The sequence below is a fragment of the Centrocercus urophasianus genome, unplaced genomic scaffold, assembly GCF_019232065.1.
Source record: "Centrocercus urophasianus isolate 14NV4802_14NV808 unplaced genomic scaffold, USGS_Curo_1.0 seq_29, whole genome shotgun sequence".
Taxonomy (NCBI): domain Eukaryota; kingdom Metazoa; phylum Chordata; class Aves; order Galliformes; family Phasianidae; genus Centrocercus; species Centrocercus urophasianus.
This window is the reverse complement of record NW_024884855.1, coordinates 10,747,194-10,760,581: the sequence shown is the minus strand read 5'-3', so window position 1 is coordinate 10,760,581 and position 13,388 is coordinate 10,747,194. Positions and strand designations below refer to the sequence as shown.

Here is a 13,388-nt window from a genome sequence, read left to right as displayed (position 1 = left end):
TTGTTCACCCACCCACCCGCCTTAGGGCTCCTTCTCCCAGATGTTCAGCTGCTCCCACCTTGCTCCACTCTTCCCATGCTGCCAGGTCTATGCCATTACCATCACGTTTCCCGACACGCTGGCTCCTCATTGCCTTCCCTGCCTCGGGTCATTCCAGAATAAAACAATCTTCAATTATTCCCCTCTGTTTTTTTCCCCTTTTCTGCAATATATCATTTTTTAATTAAAAAAAATGCCTCGTGGAAGTGTAACGGGCTATTAAATGTTTTGGCCCATAATTAACATCAAACTCCTGACTAAAAATCTTTATGGATTGAGTAAGCTCCATTAGCTGCTACATGAATAACGCTGTGCAACGCTCGGAGGCCCGCTGGCTTCCAATCACCCCGATTCCCCTGCAAACAACCTGGGGAGAAGGTCCTCGCTGGGGACTTCCTGCCCCTGTCCCCTACAGCCAACACTGGGGATGACAACTGCCCTGCACCCGTCTTTTAGCCCCTTAGGAAAGGAGACCAAAGCTCCCAAATCAATGCAAGCTGCTCCTGAGCCAGCTGTAGGGTGCTCAAAACACAGGTTTGGGGCTGCAGACTCCAGCTGCAATACATCATTACTGATGCATGTCCCAGACACATACTCACAGCCTGCTCCAGAGGACTAGGTGGTGGTGGTGGTTGTTTGAATCCCCTAATGATCCTCAGCATTAGCTAGAATAAATTAACTCTGCTTCATACCTCTGGATGGCCTTCCAGCACTGGCTCTCACAGTAGTGACACATCTGTTGGGGCTGCTGTCAGATTTTGAGTGTTCCCACCCATACTTGAAGCTAGAAATAATGACATTGGAACTGATGTACTGGTCTTTGATACTGCCAGATTATGGATGACCAGCTCTTGTTTGAGCAGATGAATGCAGCTGCAACCTTGCCAATTTATGGTATTATTCCTTCTGGGCATCTCCTGTGGCATATTCATTATGGCCATCGGACACAAACTGACTCAATTCCATATCCTTGGCTTTCTGAATGAAGCTGAACTTAGGAGATACTGGTGTTCTCATTAGGTTTTCGTTATGTACTTATCTATTAGCCCGTTGTTGTTATGCAGCTCTGGATGGCCTTCTGGGCTTTGCTTGTATGTGGAATGAGCTGTCAATTCAAACAGCCTTGGCTTTATTTCATAGCCTGGCCACCACTCAAATGCCTTGTAAGAGATATCAGAAGCAGCTCCTCTCCAAGGTATGAGATGGGCAACTTTCAGCTTCCTCCTGATTTTCCCTTCATCCTAACATGAATTTTTCCTTGAAGCAAAGGAAGTTTGGTCCACCTGGGATAGGACTCCACTGCAGTCCGCAGTATCAAATTCTTCTCTTCCCAGGCCTTGGATGAGGAGGGCCCACAATAGCATGAAGATGAAGGCCAGGCTCTGCAGAGGAGACCTTATCTCCCAAGCATGAGCTACTTAGGACACCACTGCCTCACAAATACAGACAGGGGAGGCATTACCATCGTGCCCAGGAGCTAGGGGAACAACTAGGGCAATCAGCAACATGGAAAAAGGGAGGCAGAAACTGGCTTAGCACAAGGGGTTATGTTAGAATTAGTCCAAGTCCCAGTGTGCTCCCACTATGGTGTGGGAAGGAGCTGGGATGCCTGACCCTAGGCAAGGCATGCCTGTCTCAGAGCATCCTGGGTGGAAGCAGGGGGATGTTTTAATAAGCTGGGTATTTTCTGCATCCCTCCTTGATGCTGGGCAGAAAGGCTGAAAACTAATTACTTACAGGGATTTCATCTTTTTTTTTTTTTTTCTTTCTTCTTTCTTCTGATTCTCATCTCAGATGTATTAAACTGCAAGTGAACAAAAGTTGGGATGCACAGCAGGGGGGAAACAAGCAGGGAGAATTATGCGCTTTGTCAGTCCCCTTCCCAGCCCTGCAGGCCAGCAGCAAGCTTTGCTCCTTGCAGAAAACAAAGGCAGGGAGAGCCCAGCTCCTCTGTTTCCATCCCTGCCCAGGGGTGGTACGAATTCACACCGCTTCAATCAGGAGAGCTACTGCTGAGTCAGCTCCGCTGGAGACTTGGCCTTTCCAAAAGACTGCAGCTCTCAGAAACCTTGGCCAACATTTTATGGGTAAATATAAAATGAATTAGGAGGCAGGTTTTAAAATAAAGGATTGCTCTTGGAATCCAGTGGTAATAACCATCTCTCCTGAGAACACAGCATCTCTCAATCTTTGGCCAGCGGTGCGCACTCAGCAGCACTGCGCTGCCAGCAGAAGCAGAGCTGCTCTTGGACAAGTGCGTGCCTTTCCTTTTCTTTTTGCCTCTCAGGTAGCAAGAACCCTCTGAGCCAGTTGGAAAACATCTCAGGGCAATCTCCTCACTCAGAAAATGGTGTGTCAGCTCCATCTAATTGTTTGGAAGGGAAGAGAGCGAGTTCACTGATGTTTTCAGCAAGGACGTTATCAAACAGGTTTTGTTTGGGCTGTGTCATTTTGGCCTGCCCATGGGGCACGGCTGGGGCACTCTGCTCTGTTTGTGTTACAATAGGATGGCTGAAATAGATGGGAGAAAAAAAAATAATCCATTTTCAAGTATTTTTTCACTGCAAGAAGAATAACTGAAAATGCTGACTTGTGCTCTCAGTTTGCCACAAAACCATGTTTTGCCGTCTTGGAAGTCCTCACAAGACAAAGTGGCTGGGATTCATCCTCCCAGCAGCGATGGCTGCAGCATGACCTTGCTCTGGGAAATGCAGCAACACCAAACCTTGTGTCAAAGGCCTTGCAGGGATGTGGAAGTACATCAGCCTCTCCCCACGGCCATCCCAACCCAACAGAACCCCTCTGCCTCCAAGAGCATTGCCGTCATTTCTCCGCCCAGCTTCAGCCTCGCCGGTTCTGTCCCGGTGTCTAACCTGATTTCTCTTGCTGTAATTTAAGCCGATTATTTCTTGTCCTGTCCACCATGGACACAAAGAACAGATTATTCTCTTCCCCTTGGCAGCAGCCTTTTAAGCACTTGAAGACTGTTATCACATCTCTTCTCCCATCATCTCTTTTAGGCTAAATAACCCAGTTCTTTCAATCTTCCTTTGTAGGTCATGTCTTGTAGACCTCTGATCATTCTCACTGTTCCCTGCATGCTGACTGCAGTGTTGCTGCCTCCCTTTTGACACGAGCTGCCGATGCCGGAATTTGCTCTGCTGTAGACCTCACCAGCACTGAACAAGCAAGAGAGATGATGTGGTGAGCCTGGGTAGGTCATGCTGCTGCACACATCTCCCAGGGCACCGTGCCTCTTGATGCAACACTGATAGCTCATGTTCAGCTCATGACCTGCTATAATTCCTAGACCTTTTTCTGAGGAACTGTTACCAATTGCCTGCAGGCCCTTTGGGATTTTTAGGTGGATAGGAAAAGGCACTGATGAAGTATTCTGGATGCGTTCTCCAGTGCTCGTCAGTCTCCTCCAGATCCTCATTTTGGTAGGTTCATTTATTCAGAGGACACCTTTAGTCTGGCTTTGATGAGGCTGTATATGATACCTGGATTGGAGCTCTTCGGTCCATGCTGAACAGGCTTTTCCAATGATCTTTGCATTGCTGGCTTCTGCTTCCTCTTAATTTCCAGTGTTTTATCTCTCTCATGCAAGTCATTTCACGGTCTAAGACATGCTTGTCTTAAATACTGGATAATCATAATTTTATGCAAAAAAAAAAGAAAAAAAAAAAAAAAAAAAAGAAAAGAATTCATAATTTTCTGCAGTCCACAGGGCACTGAAAAGCAGACCAGCATGGCCTGGCCCCAACCCCAGCAGCTCTGTTTGAGCGAGCTGGGTGTTTTTCCATGACCAGATTATTTTTTCCTTGGAAACTGAAAATTTCTGTTTGGAGGGACTCAGTGGTGGAATGCTGAAGGTTGCACCCTGGGGCTCAGAGCTGAGGGCACTCAGTGTGGGGACTCCACACAGACTTGGGGTGTTGCTGCTCAATAGGACTCAGGGAAGGAGAAACCCATGCACCAGGTGAACCTCTGAGCCTGGATCAGAGAGGATCTGTGTGCAGACCCTTCCTGCTGCCTCTCCTCCTCTGGGGCTATCCCAGCTTTGTTGCTGTGCATGCAGCAGCTCTGGAAAGCTCAGCCACGGGCAAGGTCTTGAGGGGAGGAAAATGCAGGTCACTACTGGGACAGACTCTCCAGGCAAGGCAGCGCACACAGAGGTACTTGCATTATGATAGTAATTAATGTGGACGTTGCTGGTAGTGGCAGAGCTGATGCTTTGAGTGCACAGAGGCAGGAAATGAACCCCATCAATTTTTAAGAAGTCCATTGTTTCCTGGGCCAGCTGTAGAGATGGGAAGGACGGGAGCTGGGTCTCTGTGAGGCAGCCTCTGCCCATGGCCAGCAGCTGGCAGAGGGAAGCGCTGCCCTCCCACCTAAAGGATGGAGTTGCCTGCGGGAGAGGGCCCTGCAAAGCTGAAAATATGCTTGCAGTGCTGTGTGTGGCAGTGGAGCCTTCGATCACTCCATCAGAAGGCATATTTGCATGGTGATGGGTTAGGCGAGGGTCTCTGTGTTGCTGGTTGAAGCTATTCAATTCATGCTTCCAGTGGGTCCCAATTCAGCAAAACATGTTCAGCTGTGAGTGAGAGCATTTCCACAGCAAAGCCTTCCCAAGAAGTGGAAGAGCTCTTTTTGGCTGGGACCTGAGGGGTGCTCCCATTATTTGGGAAATTATTCGCCCCAAAACCCAGCAGTCTTTTGTTCCCAGTTCCCACAGGGTCAGGACAGAGATTGTCGCAGAGTGGGTGTTTTTATGGACTGGCTGCTCCCTTCCTTTGCAGTTCTAATTACACTGTATATTTTGGAAATAAAAACGTCCTTTTTGATAATATCAGTCACGAAAGCTCTCCAGCATTTCTAAGTACAGAGAGGGGGAGAGGCAAGTGATCAAAGACTAGCTGTAATGAGCTGTCAGAAGCAAGCCCAAGGTGACTGGGAGCAGAAGGACCATCATCATGCTGGCTCACAATGCTCAGCCAGCTCCCTGCTCCCCATCCCCATTATCTGGGGCTGTGCTCCCTAAACTCACAATGCTGCTGAGAGATACAGTTTCTGCTCGTGGGCACCATGGTTTAAATACACATAGTGAAGGAAGAGATGCTTACCTTGCTGTAATGGACAGGACAAACACACACCATAACCAAAACCCAGGGGTGAAAGCATCCAGTTACTCTCAAATTGGTGGAAGTAGTGCAGGAATCGTCTGCTGGGAGAGAAACAGTCTTTGCAGCAGGCAGAGATCTAGGGCACTGATAAGTGTAAATCTAGGGCATCAAAGAGCAGAGATCTAGATCATCAAGGAACAGAGAGCCAGGATGAGGAGAAGCAGAGATGTTGGTAATCAAGGAGCTGAGATGTAGATAAGTAAGAAGCAGAGATAGAGGGCACGGAGGAGCAGAGGGCAGTGATCAAGGGCATCAAGAAGAGTTGCTCTAGGGCATTGAGGACTGGGGACATGGGGCACTGAGATGTGAGGCATCGTCCATCTCAGAGGGACGCTACCAGCATCACTCACTGCTTGATGCCAAGTGTCACTCAGGAAGGTGGAGAAGAGTCCTGGAGCTGGGTGCAGTCATACCTGGCCTTGCACGGTGCAGCAAACATTCATGACAAACTCCAGAGCTTGCAGCAAAGCTCACAGGGTTGCTCAGGACAGCTGAGCCACAACAGACTGCTCCGAAGGGACAGCAGAGTGTCTTCAGCAGGTGGGAAGGAGCCGTCCCCACATCACCAGCAGCAGTAAACATGACCCGCCTGAAAAATAGAGTCACGTTAACAGTTATTGATCTATAACTTTTAACCAATTTCTTTTTTACAATATTGAATTGAGTCCTAATTTTAGCTTTTTATGTTCGGCGCGAGGCATACTCCATTCCATCAGCAAAAAACAGCCCCTGTGGGCCAATCTGCGCCTTCCATTGAGCTGAATGATAGAGGGCTGGAACAATGTTTTTCGACAGATCAGTTCCTGTTCAGGGTAGCAGTGGCCATTATGCAAATGGAGCTATAAGAAGTTTAAAAGTCTGGAACCATCATATTTCTTTATTTCATTAACATCAACGCGAGGGGGAGAGTTAATACGACAGAACCATCCCATTCCAGGGCTTGCACAGAGCACTTCCCCCATCAGTTAATTAGATTGGTGATTTCCCCTCACAGGCACCCCTGGGTGCAGCTGGGATGCTGGGGGAAAAAGGGGGCAGAGTGGGAATCAGTAAACAGGGCCCTACTTCCACCTGGCCCCCAGGGATTTTAGTTCCTCCCACATCCAAGAAGCCGTGCAAGATCCACATGGTGTCCTCACCCCCGACTCAGTGCATTGGGCAGAGGCACCCTGGCACACATGCTGGATTGAGATTTACAGGAGAAGGCACAGAGCATATAGAAAGCAGTGTTAACCTCATCTCCTCCTGCTCTGGTGCTGGAAACATCCTCCCAGCTCAGCAGCAGTACGATGAGCTGAGGACTGATACAACACCAGCTTTGGTGTTATGAAGTGGAGAGATCTGTGCTCCAGCACACACCCTGATGCCCAGGCAGCAGCCACATCTCCTCCTCCATCACACCAGCATTGTATCATTACCAGAATCACATACCTGCACAGTTATGCACCCCCACAAGGCACAGACTCGCTCCCTGAAACAGCAGTTCAGGAGGATGCACACCCCTCTTGGTGGCCCCATTCAGCTCAGCACACTGGCAGCTGTCTACTTGGTAAAGAGGAGCTGGCCAAGGCACACTGCTCTCAAGCCAGCATGGAAATTTTGCATTTTGGGACTCAAGACTTGCACTCAGTTCTTAGGGAAGAGAGTTGGTGATACCTGGCTGGCCATGAAACCAACCCACCCTATGTGGTCCAGAACCTTAAGAGAAACCACCCCCTCTTTTCCAGCTATAACTCAGTCAAAAAAGACACAAGTGTCTGCACACTCACTTATACACGTGTCTGCATGGATCCAGACAAAAAAGATCAGTGTGCCGCTCTCATGGCAGCCAGCACTACAATAACTCCATCATAAATGGCAACGCCTTGGAGCATTACTGCTAAAGACTTTACCTTTCAGAGCAAAACTTTTAATTGATTTTAAAATACGCAATCAATCACGGTTAATCAAGGAATCATGAAGAAGCTGTCGTACACAAATATACAAAGACAGCATATAAACCACAATTAATGACCACTTAAACAACAGTAGGAATGGAAGTGGGATTATTTATTAGCGCTCATACCCAGTAATGGATAAAGTAATGAAGCAGTAACGTGGGGGTGTGCCAGAAGGCAAAGTTTTGAATTTTTAACACCAAATGGCCGTAGGTGACATTTTCATGGACAGGTCAATGCTGCACTTTAGGGCAATCCTCCCAAAGGAAGGTGATACCACAGCTCCAGGTATTCCAACCAGGATTTAGCACCAAATACTCTTTGGCCTAAGCTGGCTTTATGCACACCCACAGGGCAAGACACCCACAAGCCAGGGCCGTGTCCTCCCAGCGCACGCACTGACACAGCCCTACAGCTGCACGCTGCTTTGTGCTGCACGCAGGGCCACCATTCTGCAAAGGCAGGAGCATGGGGTGGCACAGCAGGATGCAGATGCCAGGTTTGCCCAGGGATGGCTTTTAGCACCAGGTAGCTCCTCACATTCATACCTCAAGCTGCAACCTTACTGCACTGCTGGAATTTAGGGCTGGAGGTCTGAAAAGGTGCTGATGGCAGCTCATAGCCCAGATACACATCTTCCCCAGAGCTGAGCGTGCTGCAGCCCTCACTGCAAGCCCAGCCTCACCCCTCCTGCTCACATGGATCAGCACCTTCCTCTCCCCCACCATCTCTTTTATTGGCTTGCGAGCTGGCCCCAGGATGTTTTATCACACCGTAGCATATAACACAAATGAAAAACAAAGGGGAAAAGTTTGAATTTTTTTTTTTTTAATATATTCATCCCTGTGCAAGGAACAATGATCCATCTGATTAAATCTGCATGCTGGAGTTTATTAAACCAGGTTGGCCTCTCTCGCTTTCTCTCTCCTTTAGGCATGGACAAGCTCATTAAAATGAACACACTCCATTCCCTCCCCAGGGCAACGCCACTTCACACTGTTTCTGCGCTGCTATCTCATAGGCATCACCAGGAGCTCTGCAGGACAGGGCTCTGCAACTCAGCCCTTGCTGGCAGCAGCACAGCAGCTGAGCCTGGGTGCGACTATCTAGCCAAGGGTAGGAGATGCCTTCAGCTCACAAGTGCCTCATGGCTATCATGAGCGGGCAGCCAAGGGTGCATCAGGCAAATTTCATTAAAAATAGAAATGGTGGAGTTGGGTGACGGGAGAGCAAGAACTGCCTACCTTGCTCCAGCACCTGATGGGCTGTTTACCTCTTCAGGGGCTCGTTTTCTCAGCTGTAGAGCTGAGTCAGATGGCTTCTCCCATTAGAATAATTAACAGGTAAGAATCCCATGCTAAGAATAAACCTATTATCAACACCAAGGTGTAAAAGATTGCACCATCTCCATGCAGTTGGACATACCTTGGACCAGGTCCCCACACAGACCTCTGAGGCTGCAGGCAGCCACTTCTCCTGCAGCCCTTCTCTCTCTGGACCATCCCAGGAGGGTCCCCAGCCTCCCCAGACACCCTCACACTGAGACACTGCCAACAGGTCGACATTTGCTGCACTCCTCTTCCTCCTTGGCAGCCCTTCAGATGCAACCTAAGTCTGTTACACCCTGGCGATAACAGTGGCTTAGGCCATATAATCCCTCCTTTACTTGACTTTGGGTTATTTTGAGCAGGAGATTAAGGGAGATTATCTGCATCACCTGAGATGCTACACTTTCTATCTCTACGCCCTTCTCTCCATCGCTGGGGCTCACCCCTGGCAGTAGAAACCCTCCCTCCTTCCCCCATCCTCCCATCCTGGAGCACCCTCACGTGGTGGTCCATCACCAGCTTCTTTTTGTGGTCCTCCTCCAGCCACCCTGCATGCCCAGATCCTGGGCTGGGCCTGGGGATACTCCTTCAACATGGGAAAGGGCAGGCAGGACACATCAGCACACTGAGGCACTAATTGGAGTTAGCTCTTCATCAGGTTTCTCCTTGAGGAGATGGTGTCAGAAGGAGTGAGAAAATGCCTTTTTGGGCACTAGGAACTTACAACGTGGGCCACTGGATTTAACAGCAGCCACTTGTCTCCACCTTCCCATTTGGATTTCCCATTTGGAGCATCCCACCCCATACAAATCAGAGCTACATGGGAAAAGCACTGTAGCCTGCATTTCATGCCCAAGGAGGAATCCCCATCCTCTGGCAGCAGCAGCCATGGGCATCACCCAACCAAGGCAGTGAGCTCCTTTCCATGTTTTGGGGACCATGTGTTGCTCTCCAGCTCACTTCAGCTTAAGTGCTTAAGTGCTGGTTTGAATTCCTCCCAGAGCCTTGCTGAAATCAGCAGCTTTGATGTATCAAGGTCTAAACCAGCAGTGCTACCAGCAGTGACCAAGAGAGCCAATTCCCTTTCCTAGCCAAAGGAAAGGGAGAGATGCTTGAGGATCCCTGGGGTGGGGAGCAGCTACCAAGAAGCAATAGTTCCCCTGGAAAGCAAACACACGTGGCATCCCATGAAGACACATGTGACCCATGCTCACATTCATGGCAAGCTCACACCTTCCTGGGCTGTTTTTCCTCATTTCAGACTACACCAGGCTAGAATCCATCTGCCACCCTGGAAATTAATAGCAATCATTAAACAAAAAGAGCTGGCAAAAAGAAGCCTGAGGTGAAAAGCAGCCATTTCTGCCAGAAAAAAAAAAAAAAATTAAAACTATTTAGACATACAGAAAGTCATTTATTACTGTGAAGTCCTCCCTCCACCTGGGGTTTAAATCTCATTACAGTTTGTCCAAAACAGATGTTACCCTTTTAGCAGTAGATTATTAACGATAAACTCAATTCCTCCAGAGAGGGTGGGTGTTCTGGGTTCTCTTGTTTTTTCAACTTGGGTAACCTCCACATGAAATGTTTATGAAAAGGACAGGCAATCCAACTCTTGGCAGAGCTCCCTGCTTCTATTGTCTTGCACTCTCTGAAGTTTCCCTTTCCACTCACCACATCTTTTGTTGGTCTACAAATGAGCAGGGAACATGCATTGGCCCAGAGACCACAGACACTGCTGAGGAGCAGGTATGATGCTGAGGAAGGGCTTTCACACACCACAAGCCCATGCCAATGCACCAACAGTTTCTTCTGCTGCCCCTCCACCAGCAAATAGGCATTAACTATGGTCACACCACAGCAGCATCTCTTTGGAGCACAGCTTATATACACAACTTATTTCCCCAAGATTCTCTACCTCTACCCGTGCATTTTTGGGTAAAGCCATTTGCTGAGACCACATAGGAGACCCAGTGGTCACTCTTGCCTGTGGCTGAGCATCCTCTATAGATACTGATGGGCTCTGCTTATTTCCATGAGTGCACGAGCACACTTCAGCAGCAGATCAGCTGACACCCAGCTTCACCAGTCAAGCCCCCAGTAGAGCTGTATCGTTGTTCTGTTTAGACTTAACATAAACCTGCTGGGGGAACCTAGTAGTCGCATTAAGCATGTTGTAAACACAATCAGATGAAACATTAATAACAGCTACACACGAATACAGCCATCTGGCTGCCCAGCCATCTTCCTGAATGTTTCAGGTAGGAGGAAGTGCATCCTAGCACTCTCCAGGGACCCTGTTAAATTGGTGTTCTCATGGTGTCTCTTGGAGCATGCCTGGGAAGCTTGCATGTGCAACTGTTTTTCAGCTATCAGTGAAACCAGAACCAGCAACTCAGCTCTCAGAAAACACTTTTGGCAACACGTACAAGTCTTTTCTGCACCCACTGGGAAGTGACAAAGGCTCCACTGTTGGCCACATGCATCTGCAAGTGCTCATTGCTAGAAGAGAAGCATTTCCCCAACACATTCCAAGCCCCCAGGTCTTATGGCTCATACCCAAACCCTTCACAAAGCCCTGAGGGGAGCCCACATACAGCCCCAAGCAAGCAGCATACTCACTGTGTACTGGCATAGGACATCCCTGGGACTGAGTCCATCACATGTCTGCTCATGTTGTGTCAAAAGAATAGCACAGTAACTGCAGGGGCTGCACTGTAGGGAGGAAGATGCTGTAAGTTCATGGCTGAAATTAAGCTCTTCGACAGCAGCTGAGATGAATAAACAACAGCTGAGGTGAATGAACACATCCCATGAGCTCTGCCCTGTCAGAGGGTATGGCTACTGCTTCTTCTCATCCCTCCTCACCTCAGATGTCAATCTGCAACCTCTCAGATCCCAAAACCAGATGTGCACACATGCAGGACATACAGGACCACCAAACAAAGACCCATACCCCTTGGCTCCAGCTCCTCCAAGCACAGTGGGGTGCAGTGAAGCTGAACGTCCTGACTTCCTGCAAACTGAGGTGATTGTGGCAAGGGAATCTGTGCTTTGAATGCAAGATGAATGCATGCTGTGCACTTATGAAATGCTCTTTGGTCAGTAGGGTTTGCCCTTTGCCCTTGGCAGCATTATATATGAAATTAAATGTTTTTAGCCACGTCAGACCAAACTACCCATGTGGCCTCTAAACCATTCCTGTCTCCCCTAAATGCTAATTCTAACATATAATCTTATCTATGACATGTGCAAAACAAGCACCTGGAAGTGGTGCCTCAGAGACTTGGGCTGTTCTAGAGCAATGGTGTCCAGGATGTTATTTGCAGTCTGTTAGCAATTCCTGGCCAAAGGGATCAGGTGAGGAGCATCCTGTAAAGTTTTAGCAGGAGGTTGTTTGAGTGTCTATTTCCATTACCATCATAGATCTGCAACCTATTACAGTGTTTTTGTCTAGAAATACAGCATCTGTTTGGTTTAGGAGGTGAATAGGTGGGCAGGGTTGTACAGGACCTATTTTGATCTAGGAAAGGACTCTCTTCATCCATCCTCCAAGAGCTGACAAATCTGAGATGCTCCATGTGTGGAAACAGGGCCATGCCAGGTAAGACGTGCATGGAAAGGGGTCATGCTTGGTCTGCTCTGCAATGCTGTTATCCTAAATAAACATTACATTGGATTTGGAGAGCTGCCCAGATATCATTAACCTCCTCCTGGCCCACTACAGGAAGCCAGCCTGCAGCAGGGAGCTAAAATTAGGCTGTAGGGCACTGGGTCTTGCCAGATACTGCTATATCTGGGCACAGTCCCCCTTGCAAAAGCAGACAGCCAGAGGGTTCAGCTCTGGGCACCCAACAGGAGAAGCAGAACCAACTGTAAGGTGAACAAAACAACATCAGGTGAGCAAAGGTGTTTGCTTACAGCACAGCCATGGCAATTCCTGTGTGCAGGTAGACACCTACAGATGGAAAGGTGAGATTCTATGTACCTACCAGGGAATTAGAACGGGCTGTCAGCATGAAGTCCTGTGTCTGCAGCACGTTTTCCTGTCCATCTGTCACTGCTCAGCAGCACTGTCTGCCTGGAAGCTGCTGGTGGGCTGAGCACTGCCCAGAGACCCACGGTTTTGGCATGAGGCCCTTCACAGGGAAAAAGAGGGACAGAAAGGGAAGAGTGCTTTTAAAAATACAACCTACAAAATACCAACAGTCATAGCAAGCACCCTGGAAGTCTTTTTAACAAGCAAATCCTTTTACGGATCCACCACCAGACTCCATTCTCTATAAAAGTGGCTATTCCTGCCTGGGACACAAAGGGTTATGTGAGCTTCCTGGAAAAATAATGAAAGAAAGTGGTAAAACCCTCTTTCACACAGCAGCAAAGATCTGAGTGAGGATGACAGTGCAGGGACAAGGCACGGTTCAGCTTGTCGGCATGGAGGGACACCAGCAGCATCACCTCCCCATGCAGGGCGGGCTCCCTCCATTGTATCAGCTCTGGAAAAGCACTCTTTGATCCTCAGCACTATTTACTGGAGGGAAATGGGAGTCCTGCTTCCACATCAGCATTCTGTTTTCCCAGTCTAACATCACCACACCTATCACACAATAAAGCTGTGATTCAGGCTGATTATTTCGAGAGAAAACCTCCAGTAAATACGCTCTCCCACAGAAACACACTTTCCTTATTACGACTGTTCTACCTGATTAGAGCTCTCAGTTCCCTCCATCCCCTAAAATCTCTCTCCTCTTCACCTCCCTCCAACTTTTCCCCTCTAATTGCTCTCCTTGGCTCTTTGAGGGATCAACCGCGCTGTCACAGGCTGGGGCTGACATTTCCTCCACCCATGCTGATATTTCAGAAGGCTGCTTTAATGCACAGGTAACCAGCTGGGCTTA

At 48.6% G+C, this 13,388-nt stretch overlaps 1 long non-coding RNA gene across 2 annotated transcripts in view; it reads right to left on the bottom strand.

Moving 5' to 3' along the window:
- Nucleotides 1-41: 41 nt before the first annotated feature.
- LOC122165181 overlaps nucleotides 42-13,388 on the bottom strand; it is a 30,994-nt gene continuing 17,647 nt past the window's right edge. The window contains exons 4-8 of one of the 2 annotated variants that reach the window (XR_006170421.1): nucleotides 12,483-12,629; nucleotides 11,113-11,205; nucleotides 5,639-5,814; nucleotides 5,166-5,263; nucleotides 42-1,843 (exon numbers count right to left, since the gene is read on the bottom strand). This is a non-coding gene — a long non-coding RNA (uncharacterized LOC122165181). The other variant, XR_006170422.1, reaches the window with a different exon arrangement.